The sequence below is a fragment of the Lactuca saligna genome, chromosome 2 (assembly GCF_052625555.1).
Source record: "Lactuca saligna cultivar CGN05327 chromosome 2, ASM5262555v1, whole genome shotgun sequence".
Taxonomy (NCBI): Eukaryota; Viridiplantae; Streptophyta; class Magnoliopsida; order Asterales; family Asteraceae; genus Lactuca; species Lactuca saligna.
Genome location: NC_136418.1, coordinates 137,351,597 through 137,367,262, shown reverse-complemented (window position 1 = coordinate 137,367,262; position 15,666 = coordinate 137,351,597). Strand labels below are relative to the sequence as shown.

At 32.1% G+C, this 15,666-nt stretch overlaps 1 pseudogene; it reads left to right on the top strand.

Annotated features, from left to right (window-relative positions):
* The first annotated feature begins 14,448 nt into the window (after window positions 1-14,448).
* Window positions 14,449-14,919, top strand: LOC145030136 (secreted RxLR effector protein 161 pseudogene; annotated as a pseudogene).
* The last annotated feature ends 747 nt before the right edge of the window (window positions 14,920-15,666 follow it).

Genomic DNA, 15,666 nt, shown 5'->3' with positions numbered 1-15,666 from the left:
TGAAAATAGAAATGTTACACTTTAAGTCCTTCGATTTATTTCAAGATAATTCTTTTAACCTTTTAACAATTTCTTTAATAAATCAAGTTTCATTCAATGACATTTTAACCCTCTATGTCATTCATACGTTTTAATGAATTATATATATACCTTATTTCTTAAAAAAAACACAACTAATTAAATTATATACTCGTTAAATATGTCGATTAATTAATTTAGGTATTTATTGACACCCTTTTTGTTTAGTTTATTTCATTCTATACCTATAGAATCGAAATATCTTTACAACAATTAATTTTTGAGTAACAGAAAGCTAACATCAATAATGGAAGGATTTTCAGATCGTTACAAGAATGCTATTGTTCATGTCCTTGAATTACTCCAAGTTTTGGAGACATTGTCTTCCTTATTGATTGGTAAAATTCATGTTATTGTTTCTATAATTCGAGTGGGTAATTTTCTGTGAAAATACCATGTTTTAAGCCATCCAAAAGGTTTTCAAAAATAGTCCTTCAAATATTTACATGAGGCTTAATCTTGGAGGAAACTCAAGCCTCAATGGTGTTCCTTATTTTAGCAACATACTTTGTTTTTCCTCATAAAAACATTGTATATAGATCATGGTTTGAGGTTGAAATTATTATTTTAACTTCATGAAATGTTGATATTATTAAGAACTCAATTTCCATATTTTTAGTTGATTTTGGTTATGGCTTATTGGGATAAGTTTTCAATTAACCTTAAAATTCAAAGCTGGGAAATTCAGGAAAATTATAATTCTACTCCGTTATCAAGAGTCGGATTCAGCATCTATAAACTCTAAACATTTAAATTACAAGTTGAGTTTGTGCCTACTCATTTCTAGGACCTGATGTAGTCTGTAACAAAGGTGAAAATCTTCATTTTCACTAACTGGTTAGAAATTACTGCATGGATATGCGGTTTTGTAACCTCTATAGAATATTCTAGAAAAACTATATGAACTTGTGCGAGCACTTTCTAAAATGTTAAAAGTATGAAGTACTAGAATATCAAAAAAAAAATTGTACAGATTTAAGTTTTGCTAAAGTGTCCTACTGTCCTTGAATAGACTGCTATTTCAGGTCAAAGTCTGATAATTATGCCTAATAACTAATTCGCATGTTTTGGGTAATTGCATTCCATTTTATGTCTTAGTATGGATATCATTTGGGTGTGTTGTCCAGTTTTCTTAATACTTGTTTTTGAGAACTTGTTTAATTTGGTTTAGGATCTTTATTTTGATGAATGATGTTTTTGGTAATAAAAGTAACATTGGTGATGTTCTTATAAAATTCAAAATAAGACTTCCTCTAAGTATTCTAGTAAATATATATTTTAAAATAAAAAAAGTGTGGGTGAAAAATCACGATGTTACAATTATAAGGGATCAAGATCCAAGATTTCTGTTGCATGCTTCTATATTTACGTTCCTTGTCCCTTTTTATTTATGTTATGGAAGTTTGGAGAATGGATTCCATAAAGTTGGCAACTTTATGGATCCTTTAGGTCCTTTTGGGGTTATATGTTCTAATTCTAGAGTCATGTGGTGTATTTGGTCTCATACACAAGTTTTGGTTCATTTTTTCCATGTTTTGACATAGGTTGAATGACATATGCATGTCCATAAAGCAGTGATATGGGTGTAGGAAATCCTTCTAGAAGTTATGCACTTGTCGCTTTGACCATTAAGTGCTTAATAGATTGGTTCATGCCTTAAGTTATCATTTACAACCTAGGTTAAGCGATCTTGACTTACTAGGGTGTCTTAATGGATAAAATTGAAAACTTCATCGATTAAGAGCTTGGGAAGGGCTATATTTGAGGTTTATAACTCTTGGAGTAGAAGGAAAACAACTTAATCCATTAAGCTGTTCAGACCCAGTTTCCACGATGTGGCATTTTAGCTCCCACAACATGGCAACTGGGGGATACTAGAATATTTTGTCGTTATCCTGCCACGACGTGGCCAATAAAAGGTCACAACGTGGAGGCTTGTTGAAGTTGACTGTGATCATTGACTATTTGACTTGGTTGACTTTTGATCATTTAACTAGTTTTAGAAAGTGGACTAAGGGCTTACCTTGTATAGTTTATTAGGAGTTGTATAGCACCCAATTCATTCACTACGATAGTTATTAGTTGTTGACTACGCCTTAAAGGTAAGTCTTCTCATTATATTATGTAGGTTACTAGATTATCTTTGTCACTCTTGCAAGAAAGACTGTGGTTCGATCATAACACCTGCATGAAAGACTGTGGTTTTATCACAACACTTATTTGTCATTTTGACTTGCATGGAAGACCATGGTTGGATCATGATAGTAAGGATACGGTTGGGTTATAGTCTAGAAGTAACTATAAGATTATGGTTGGATTATAGTATTCAAATAGGGTTGAAATACAACCCTAGGGATAGGCCCACTGATATGTATGGAATATGGTATTTTGGGGAACACACTAAGCTTTGTGCTTACAGTTTTGAGGTTTTAAAATTTTTCAAAAATTCCAGTACCAAAGGGAAGGGCCCAACTTGATTGCATAATATCTCATAATAATTTTCCATTCTTATTATTATCATTTTACTTCGATGTTTGAGGTACATTTTACTATGACTGGTTTTAGAATAAATGTTGTACGGATTTCATGGTTTGAAAATGAAAGAAAAAAAATTTATTAATATTTTTGAGACGTTACATACCAACTTTAGCTTCGAAACCGAACCCATATAGACTATTTTGTGATCGGGTAGAGATTAGGAATGGTCTGGGTAACTTCATGTTAGGACCAAGTTATGACCAAATTGGATTGTCATAAAATCAATTGCAATTAAGTTGCTTATGGATACTCACGTCATCGCATGAGAGATCAAATATTTGAAAAAATTCAACATCAAATGTAAAAAACTTTCTATGTAAGTAACGTAGTAGCTTAATTATCTATAGACATATTTCGTGTTTCTTGAACCCTTTGTCCATTTGTCATTTCTTGATATATTGTACATTTATCTCATCTTCATGTGAGACGGTCTAATTTTGTGAGACCGTGAGACGTATTTTTTTTTTATTTTTTTTTTATTGTTTTTAGTTAATTCAAGTTCCGAAAATAATATTTAAAAAAAGAATTTTTTTGATTTTTCCATTTATTTTGCATTTTAAAATTATTTTTAAAATATGTACAGTGTAATATTCTATTTAGAATATTTCACGTATTTTTCAAAAAAAGTAGGATTTTTTTTATGTTTTTATTTTTTTTTTAGTTAATTAAAGTTCCGAAAATAATATTTAAAAAAAGAATTTTTAGATTTTTCCATTTATTTTGCATTTTAAATTTATTTTTTAGAATATGTCAGTGTAATATTCTATTTAAAATATTTCACGTATTTTTCAAAAAAGAATGAAAATTTTTTTTATTTTTTTTATTTTTTATTTTTTTTAATTTTTTTTAGTTAATTCAAGTTCCGAAAATAATATTTAAAAAAAGAATTTTTGGATTTTTCCATTTATTTTGAATTTTAAAATTATTTTTAGATTTGGTATCACAGTTTCACAAAATTAAAATGGTCTCAAATGAACCTGACCTATATATATATATATATATATATATATATATATATATATATATATATATATATATATATATATATATATATATATATATATATATATATGAGATCCGTTCTAAGCACGACCCATAGATTATAATTTAGGTATTTCTTTCACCGTTATCTAAAATGTTTGGTGCTAATAACAAAAGAAAAAGCAAAAATACAATGCTATAAATGAATGGATTTTCAATTTACAATGCATGAATAAGAAAAAGGATATGAAAGTACATTGTTATAACTTATAATCAACACATAAATAAAAATCCATTGCGATGCTATGATATGATTTTTTAGCTTATGGAAAACCATAAACATAATTCGATGTGCACTCTACAGATAATTGGATTACTCATGAAATAGGGTCTTTGATTTATGATTCAAGGCTTTAGCCACTTGTTCCTTGGTTGCCCATTGATCTTTATTGCATGTCTAGTACTTCTTCATTCGACGCAAGCTAATAAATTAAGCATGAATTAGAAGGATTTGGGACTTTAATTTTTTTTTTTTTAAGATCTCATAATTGTGCATGGTGTTGAGCCCGACCAAGTCAGATGGTGCTTGATGTGTTGCTACTTTCCTATGAGACACAATGAACAAAAATTAAGCAAAGTTAGTTAATTGAAATGCTAAATTCTATCAGAATGTAACTAAATAAGGGTAAGGTGATGTTTGTCTTTTTCATTAAAAGTGCTTCTAACATCTTATGTTTTGCAGACTTTTTTTTTGAAGAATGTAAATGTCAAAACGTCAGCGGGCCCTCTTATCCTAAAAGACATGGAACCAACTCTTATGATCTTTGTAGATGTAAAACACGTGTGAAACATTTGATAACCTTAAAAACAAGACTTTGTTCTTTTACTCTCTTCCCTACTTTCACCTTTAACTTTATCCCTCACTTTGTCTACTTCATCTTCCTCCCTTGCTCACTCTCTGGGACTTTGCTGGACCACCTGGAGAGTATCGTACCCAACCACCCACCATACTATCGCCGATGCTATTATGGTTTGAATTTAGTAGGATCCACCTTTGGTGATTGCCTTCTGATTGTAAAGTAATCAGACGACAAAAAAACCCATATCTGATGCCTTCCTAAGGTTCCTATGGGATTACCTAAATTTTCATTTAGGACCCTGCCTGTGGATGAAGATTTTGAGATTTTCCTTGTCATTTGGACAACTTTAATAACACTCATGAATCATATATGTTGAGAAATACCTTAGGTGTATCCAGATCAAGACCATACTAGACAAGAGTAAGAATATCAAACTTGCTCATAAATGTGTATTTTACATGATTGTAACACATTGCAAATTTCACATGTCATGTTGATTGTCAATCCTTTAGTTGGATAATTATCATCTACAACATATGCTTTAAACAAGTTGGAGTTAAATCTATGTGACATAGGTAGGACCATCAAAGAAGTTGGTAGAAGGGACTAATTCCCAAATTTGAACTCATTGTTGAAGTTAGATCTTTCTGTAAAAATGAAAAACATTGCACCCACCAAAACATAATTAAAAAACAACAGATGTAGAAATTTTGAAAAAGTACGAACACAAAACAAGTTTAGGATTTTGAAATATAGAATGTTTCATGAACTCAATTGTGGACATGTGTAACTTTACCCACCGTAAGGTCCTTCGGTGAAGATATTCATCCTTATCAAACATACAAAATGAGGATAGCACCATATGGAAACAATTAAAGAGGGTAAGAGTTTTTCAAATTATTAAGAAGTAAAAATTATGCTCCAAAAGACCTAAGTCATTATGTTAATCATTTTCTCATATCCAAAACATAATAAAGATTTCAAAAGTAATTTTCTTCATGAATTTTTTATTGTAAGTTCCTTGGTATATCAAAATTCGGGTTGACTGATAAGAAATGGAAATTTATTTTCCTTATAATAGAAAATGACCAAACCCAAAAGTTTCACAAAATTTTGAAGTAAAAGCTTGATTTTTCATACCTTGCCATGAATGAATGTAACTAAAAGTAGAAAATTAAAAAGAATTAATACAATGTCGAACTTAGTCAACAAATCCTTTGCAGAGCCACAAACAGGATTGAGAAATCCTCTATAGTTACGGAAGGCCAAGTTCAAGTTCCAAATTCCGGGAGAAATTGTATACAGACAAAACTAAATTTTGAACAAAAGCAATATATACCAGAATGCAAATGCATCCTTAATATAGCCATCAATCCAAATATGATCAAAATTTGACCATGATGATATTGTCACTGGAGTTGAAGTAAGCATAAACCATACATAGATGAACTTGATTTTTACATATAAGGTTATATATTACGCTTTGTCGACAAAAGGGTAAAATAACAGAATTCACATAGTAAGATGAGTTTTAATCATTATGGATGATTACATCTAAATAAGGTTGTTTGTCTTTATAAATACAAATCCTAAAGATAATAAGAACTAAAAATGGAGATAAATACAAAATTGCCCTATTTACATGACATCCTAAACTTAACGTGTCCAACAACAAAGCAATCAGGATTAACTTAGTCTTTCCAATGAAAGGCAACCTTGTTGTTGGGGTTCACTGTCAATAATCATGAATACCATCCAAGTAATGTATTGAAAAGGTAGGTCCTATATATGTGTATCTTATTGACAGGAATTCCATGCTAGATTGATTTTTCATTCTTATAGGACTTTAATTAGAGAATCCATGCCCCTGATATGTGAAACCCAAAAGCATCATAAAGCACCATAAGCCACTAATTTATCAATTGCTATTAAGACAAATGAAAGAATAAGATATAAGTAAGACTTTTTGTAACAAAAAGATAATAATCAACCTTAGAAAGGTAGTAAGAGTTTTTCATGAGACGTAATATAATTATCATGGAAAGTAGAACATATATCATTTTAAAGATGCAATTAGGTTTTACATATGACCATATATAATCAGGAACTTGATGCAACTGAAGACTCAAGATATCAATACAACGCAAACACTAAAACCCTAAATAATGAGCAATTTAGTTACAAAGTCAAATACTTAGGAATTATGGCAAAAACAAAAACTCCAAACTCCAAACAGAATATATGGGAAATTAGGGGTGTTTGGGATTGCTTTTTAGGCTAAAAAGTTCTTTTTGACAAAATGTCTTTTTGACTTTTGCCTTTTTACAAAAGAAGGTTTTAAAAAGTGTTTGGTTTATCATTTAAAGCACTAAAAGCTAAAAACTCAAAAGTCACAAAAAGTCATTAATTCATGACTTTAGAAACAAACCTTTTTTTGTTTTTTCCAAAAAGATGATCTAAAATGACTTCTTAAATTGTCAAACATCTTTTTTGACTTTTAGCGTTTTGAAAAAGCCAAAAAGTCTTAGAAATCATTCTCATAATATATCTTAAACACCCTCTTAGACGCAAGAGACCGTTGAAAAGAAAAAAAATATTAAAAAAAATCAAAAAAAAAAAAAAAAACCAAAGAAGCTGAGGGTTGCGATTAGGGCGACGGTGGTATACCAGTGGAAGAACGTGTAACCAAGAGAGAATGCAATGTTGGTGGGTACAAGAGCGTAGGGAACAAATAGACCCAAATGATGAGATGCGTCTGTACTTTATAGGCTAGAATGGACAAATTCTGAATCTAACCACCGTCTCAAATAAAAGTTGTGTTTGTTCTTTGCGGTCTACTGGTTCCAAACCCATCTCAACACTTCGCTCAAATTAAAAATCCTCTATAATAAATAGACACAGTTTTGGATTTATATGGCATTCTTTAAAAGACCGGGTACGTGGTGTCATAAGAACCTTGCAAAATTGATTTAGGAGGCTTGAGAAAAATAGGGTTTTTATATAATAATGATATATATATATATATATATATATATATATATATATATATATATATATATATATATATATATATAAAAGTAAGTAAAATAAATCTAAGGAGGTGATGAATTTCATGAGAAAAAATAAAAAATATAATTAAAATAATTAAAAGAAAACCAAATATGAATTTATCAAAGTTAGAAAGTCAAACTTTTAACTTATGAAATTGTTTAACTAAATGAAAATAACTACTCTCTCCGTCCCAAATTGATATTTCACTTTTGATTTTTGAAGTCTTTTTTCTTTAAATTTGACCTTAAATATTTTTATTTGTGTTATAAATTACTTGATAAAACTTGTAACAATGAAACAACATTTAAAATACAATCATTCATATATTTTGCATCAAATATTATCTATCAAAAACAAAAATATTTAAGATCAAAATTAAAGAAAAAAGACTTTAAAAATCAAAAGTGGACTGTCAATTTGGGACGGATATAGTATTAAATTGAAGAGTCAAAGATGGAACTTCAATTTATATACTTAAGATGTAAAATGGGGATTGAACCCGAGTCAACCACAAAAGAAGCGTATACACAAAACAAATATATAAACAAGTGGAAAATTGTTGGATCTATATGTTGTTGGGTCACAAACATATATATATATATATATATATATATATATATATATATATATATATAAAATTTCGGCGTTATTTTTTTGGGTCCTATGTCGGCGCACGCCTGCACACCCTTAGGATTGACTATGCCCATCATCTTTAACTATTTAAACATATCAAAGTGTTTCTGAACACTCAACTCTGTCATTCGATTTCAAACACCAGTGTTATGAAAACCGGACCGGACCGGCCGGTTGAACCGGGAACCGGTCAGGTTACCGGTTTTTTAGCACCCAAAAATCGTTTGAAAACTAAACCGCTAAAAACCACTGGTTTTGTTAAAAAACGGATTAAACCGGACTGGTTGAACTAGAAGTAAAACCGGTTTACTGATCAAAATTTTGGTTTTTTAATATACAACCCAAGGCAGCAGGTCAGATTATGAGAGCCAGTCAATTGTAAAGAGATTTTTTATTATTCTTTCAAACGCTCGTAAGGCTCCTTTTATAAACTTCATATTCCTTTTAACTTTTTCTCCCCGTCGATGTGGGATGCTTCAAAATGCTTCCATATTCCTCAAATATACTTCCAATTCCTTTACACTTTTACACAACATGCCTCTTAATATATTACTATACATTTAAATCACACACACATTATATATTACATATATACTTAAATCACAAACACATTACGTATATTTAATATACATATATAAATCACTCACATATTTTTTATACAACTACACATTTTATATATGCACTACATATATTTATATCACACATACATTACGTATATGTTTAATATCCATATATAAAACACCCACTCATATATATATATATATATATATATATATATATATATATATATATATATATATATATATATATCCGGTTTTTCTAGTTTTTAGGATCGGTCCAACCGGTCAGACCAACTGAACTATCGACCCAGTAAGACGACCGATTTGATGTCCGGTCCGGTTTTCAAAACATTGTCAAACACTTAACAAATTAGCATCATATAGAACTTCCATGTATTAGTTTTCATCAACTACAAAGAAGAAACAACAAACATCACATGCTTTTATAAACATTTTAAACAATTTGTAATAATAATAATAGAGGGGTTTGTTTGTTATTTGTTAAAGTATTAAATTATTACCAAAAATGGGAATTGGGTAAGGTCTAACAAGCGACAAAAGTATAAAGGGATTTTTAAATTTTCTGAAAATATAAAAATATAAGAAAAAACAGGATTTAGGTGTGAATTAGCAAGCGTCAAAAATTGTGGGACTATAATGAAAAAAAAAAAATACGAGTTTTTTCAGCCAGCTTACTAACGTTTAACTTCTCCTCCCTTACCTTTCCCTGATTTCGATTTCAAACCCAACCCCCATTGTTATTACATTTTTACTATTTACAAAAAATACAAACTACCCTTGAATTTTGCCAGTGATATGAAACTCAAATTTATTAATTTGCAATCACTTTACACTATATAACTATATTATTTGCATGTATGTGAGCTTGTGAGGGGTACATGAAAAAACCTAGAATTCTTAACATATTAACTCGCAACAAAATAATTAAAATAAACTAAGAAAAACAAGCATGGGTCATCACATTAACATACAAAGATCTATTGAGATAGATCCAGAAGTCTTATTGGTTATAAGCCAACATACATATATTGATAAATATTTTAAAGGAAGTCAAGATGTAGGACTCTAGAAAGTGTTTGTGCCTATGCAACATGACGTGCCATTGAGTAGAGCTTAATGTCCTAATTCAAGTGATGGGCTAGAGATAATGAGTCGAGTTCCATATGCTTTGGTGTAGGATCGATATATATATATATATATATATATATATATATATATATATATATATATATATATATATATATATATATATATATATATATATATATATAAAGATTGATGTCTTATGTGCTTTGAACATGACTAGTCATTATCAGGCTAATCCTAGAGAAAAGCATTGGATTGTTGTCAAGAACACTCTCAAGTATCTAAGGATGACAAAGGACATGTTCTTGTTTTATAGAAGTATGTAAGAACTTAGTGTAAAGGGTTATTTTGATGCTAGCTTGCAAACTGATAAATACGATTCTTATGTATAGTCAGGATTCGTATTCTTACCGAATAGTGGAACAGTGACCTCGTGGTGTTCCAAGCAAGATACAACAGCATATTTTACAACATAGGATGAGTATATCGTAGTTAATGAAGCTACAAAGGAAGCCATATGGATGAAGTAGTTCATTGAAGATCTCGATGTTGTTCCAAGAATTGATTGTTCTATTGAGATCTTCTGTGATAATGAGGGTGCAGTCACATTAGTTAAAGAACCCAAAGCTAACAAGCACACATGGCATATACTCATAAAGTACCATTTGTTGATGATTTCAGTGTCACCATGTCATTTTAAGAAACTGGAACTAACATGTGAGCTAAAGGGCTTCATAATTTGTATTCTAATATATGTACGGGGTTGTGCGGAGTGCACGCATGTATAAGATCGAATTAGAAGTCGGTTCGACGATTGGTCCGGGGTCCGGGGGCAGCACCCTTGGGCCCGGGGTTTCCAAAGGGGCAGCGCCCCTTTAACGGGGTCCAAGGGGCAGAGCCCCTGGCTGGTAAAACTAACAAAACTCGTTAGTTTTGGTAACCCTAAATCCTCATTAAATCTGGATTATCATGACTTGCTTCCAATGCAACTAATGACGGCCCAGCCCTAATGAAACCTTAATCTTGTTTAATATATAAACAGTTCTTCCTCTTCTGAAGAGGGTTACGATCTTAAGCTCTCGTTTTTCATCATACTTTCACAGAATCCTCTAGCATATTCGCTTAGGATTTTTGTGCCTAGAATCGTAAGTGTCCACTTGGATTATCCTAGGCTGAATTTCTTGTAACCCAGGCATAAGGTAGAAATATAAATTCGGAAAGTGATAGCACGATCCCAGTTGGTATCCAGATCTCCACCACAAACCCTAAATTTTCCCTACAATTGAACTGATATTTCTATTTCTGGAGATGGGTGACTCAATCCGCGAGATGACCACTAAGTTTGCCAAGCTGGATAAGTTTGAAGGCATTAACTCCACTCTAAAAGAAACATGCGTGCTGACTACTCCAAGACCAGCAAAGCATGCAGAAGTTATTGCTGAGACAGCTGAAGAGACAAGAAGGAGACAAAAGTGGGATAATAATGACTAGATTTGCAAAGGTCACATTCTGAACAGTATGTCTAATGCTTTATTTGATATCCATAGTGTGCCAAGGAGTTATGGGACACCCTTGAACTGAATTATATTACTGGGGATGCTTCTAGCAAGAAGTTTCTGGTTAATGACTTTAATAATAATAAGATGGAAGATTCAAGGTCTGTCACTGAACAATACAATGAACTCCTTGGCATATACGTTCAGTTTAAACTGCACCATATGAATATGGATGCATTCATTGATGTGTTCACCATCATTGATAAACTGCCTCTATCCTGGAAAGACTTCACACAAAAATTGAAACATCAAAAGGAGGAACTGTCATTGGTTCAACTTGCTAGTCACATTCGTATTGAAGAATCTCTTCATGCGACGGAAAGTGACAAATTTAAGAAAGCCAAAGGAAACGTTGAACATGGACAACCCTCGGTTCATATGGTTGAAAACAAACCAAGGAACCAGAACCGCAAAGGACATGGTAAATGTAAGAAAGAACATGTCCCAAGAAACTCCAACAAAAAAGAGAAAGGATTTGATTTGTTGGAGGTGTAATCAAGTTGGGCATTGCAAGTCTGATTGTTGTGTGAATTTGGGAAACAATGGTGTTGGAAACAGTGGAACCAATAGGAAAGTGAACGAGTCTTTGGCCCAAGTTAAAGGAGGTCAGTTTTTTACTAACTTTGATAATTCTAATTAGAATTATGTTTATTATGTTTCATTTATCCCTGAATCATTCTATGTGCATGATGATGATGTTGCTTAGTGAATCGACTCCGGAGCAACGAACCATGTATGCAAGGATAAATGAATGTTTGAAACATTAACTCTGCTTGAAGATGATTCAGTGCTGAAAATGGGAGACGATTCTTTTATTCCTATTTGTGGTTTTGGTGTCGTGTGTCTTGAATTTACTTCTGGAATGACAATTAGGTTATTTGATGTTTTGTTTGTTCCCAAGATTCTCAAGAATCTTGTTAGCTCTAATTGTTTGAATTCTGATGGTTTTAAACAAGTTATTGAGTCGGATAAGTTTGTTTTATCTAAGGGTGGAATGTCTTTTGGCTTTGGATATTTAAATAATAGAATGTTTCGTTTGAATATTATTGACAAATTATTACTTTTTTAGAATTCTGCATTTGTATCTTCTGCTTCTAATGTTGATAAATCTGTGTTTTAACATGTAAGATTAGGTCATGTTAACTTTAAAAGGATGCATGAAATGTCAAAAGATAGATTAATTCCAGCCTTTAATATGACATCTGATAAATATGAAACATGCATGCTTACAAAGGTAACAAAACAGTCATTTCCTAATGTCACTAGAAATTCAGTTGTTTTGGAACTTATACACAGTGATCTGTGTGATTTTCATTCCACTCCTTCTTTGAGAAATAAAAAGTATGTAGTCACCTTTATTGATGACTGCACTTGGCTTTGCTATGTGTATTTGTTATATACTAAGGAGGAAGCCTTAGATAAATTCAAAATATACAAAACCGAGGTGGAATTGCAATTGGGCATTCCAGTTAACCGTCTTAGGACTGATAGGGGAGGTGAATATATGGATCCCATATATTTCAATCAGTAGGTATCATTCATGAGACCACAACACCTTACATGCCCCCAATAGAATGGTATTGTTGAATGCAAAAATCGAGTTTTAAAGGAAATGGTAAACTTGATGTTATCATACTCGGGATTGAGTGAAGGATTCTAGGGAGAGTCCATGTTAACGGCATGTTATTTGTTAAATAGGGTTCCAAATAAAAGGAGCAAAACAATCCCAAGCCGAATTTGAGCTATTTTCGAGTTTGGGGATGTCAGGCAGTTGTAAAACTTATTGAGCCCAAAAAGAAAATTTTGGGAGAACATGGAATTGATTTCATATTCATTGGATATGTTGAACGTTCCAAGGCATATAGGTTTTATGTAATAGAACCTAATGATTCGGCTTCAATTAACACTGTTATCGAATCACGGGATGCAACTTTTGATGAGATGCGGTTTTCATCGATTCAAAGGCCTAAGGATGTGACTTTTGGTGCTAATAAAGAGCCAAATTCAGAAAGTCAAGATGGTGGTATCGTGCAAGAACCACAAGATCTTCGTAGAAGCAAAAGAGGCGATATTGCAAAAAATTTCGAATCCGACTTCCAACTGTATTTGGTAGAAGGTTGAAGAGATAAAATTTAATCTTGAATACTCTTATTGCTATAGTATTGAAGATGATCCTAAGACATATCAAGAGGCCATAGAGTCTCATGATAGTGTCTTTTGGAAGGAAGCAATTGATGATGAAATGTCATCAATTCTTGAGAACAACACATGGGTGTTGTCTGATTTGCCTCCAGGTTCTAAACCTCTTTGTTGCAAATGGAATTTCAAAAAGAAAATAAATGTTAATGGGACTATTGAAAAATTCAAAGCCCGATTAGTCATTCAAGGTTTTAGATAATAACCCGACATTAACTATTTTGATACGTATGCTCCAGTTGCACGTATTTCTACTATTATATTGTTGGTTGCCTTGGCAAGTATCCACAATCTGGTTATTCACCAAGTGGATATGAAAAAAACCTTTTTAAATGGTGATCTTGACGAGGAAGTTTACATGAAACAACCAGAAGGTTTCATTATGCCCGGTAAATAGCATATTGTTTGTAAACTTGTCAAATCTTTGTATGGGATAAAACAAGTGCCTAAACAATGGCATCAAAAATTTGATGAGGTTATTTTGTCTTTTGGTTTCAAGACAAATTTTGATGTGACAAATGTGTTTATAGTAGATTTGATGATGCTACTAGAGCCGGAGTGATCATTTGCTTATATGTAGATGACATGTTGATTTTTGGTACCAACCAAAATCAAGTGGATGAAACAAAGAAATTGTTATCATCCAAGTTTTCCATGAAAGATTTAGGAGAGGTAGATGTAATTCTTGGAATAAGAATTAAGAGGATGAACAAAGGATTGGTGATGACTCAAAGCCATTATATTGAGAAAATTCTCAAACGGTTTAATTTTACCGATTGTTCTCCTGTGAGTATTCCTATTGATCCAAGTGTGAAATTAATGCCAAATAATGGCGTTCCCATTTGACAATTGGAATACTCTAAGGCTATTGGTAGCTTGATGTATGCCATGACAAGTACCAGACCTGATATTGCTTTTGTTGTGGGTAAGTTGAGCAGGTATACTAGTAGTCCTAGTGCTCAACATTGGCAGGAAGTGAATAGAGTGTTCAAGTATCTCAAGGGAACCATTGATTATGGCTTGAGTTATTTGGGAAGTCCTTCGGTTTTAGAAGGTCATTCGGATGCAAGTTCGATAACCAACATGGAGGACCATTCCTTAACTTCTGGTTGGGTATTCTTGCTTGGGGGTGCCATTTCTTGGGCTTCCAACAAGCAATCTTGCATTACAAACTCGACAATGGAATCTGAGTTTGTTGCTTTAGCAGCTGCTAGTAATGAAGCAGAGTGGCTAAGGGATTTAGTCTATGAGATTCCTTGGTGGTCTAAACCAATAGCACTTATTTCTATCCTTTGTGATAGTGATGCCGCTTTGGCTAAGGCATATAGTCAGGTTTATAATGGCAGTCTAGACACCTAGGTGTTAAACATAGTATGATTAGAGAACTAATCATGAATGTTGTGATTTCGTTTGATTTTGTGAAATTGCAACAAAATTTAGCATATCACTTGACTAAAGGTCTGACAAGAGACTTAGTGCACAAGTCTATAATCGGGATGGGATTAAAGTCCATTTAATTTTATAATGATGAGACACCCAATCCCCTCCTAATATGATGTTAGGAGTTGAATTCAATGTGGAAAGCTCATACTTATAGATTGGAACACATGAAGTATTCATCCTAGGTATGTGTTTGGTTCTACAAGGTAGCTAGGTTGAAGTTTAACTTCTTAATAATTTATTTGATAAATGTATGTGCATATACATGGAAAGGAGTTACCTACGTGATTGTGAAGTGTAGCCTCATTTCAAGAAGTTGTGGACTTGACCTTGATACGATCATGAGAGAATTAGGACACACGACTTTATAATAGTGTCAAGTTGTATTTTGCTAGAAATTCAATAAACTAGTATGTATTTTACTTTCTGGTATTCAAATGGGTTGATGGGTTCAATTCTTAGAACACCCTAATTTTCGAGTATTTGCAAATCTATGATACTAAGTGGAAATTCAATCGTTTCGATATTTTAGTTATGTACTAGTTTGGTTTGTTTGATAAGGTTATGTTTGTTCAAGGGTTACACTAAAATGAGGGAGGATTGTGTAATGCCCACAGATCCAAGTTACTCAATTTAGAGACAACGAGCATCAAAAATGAGTTTTTA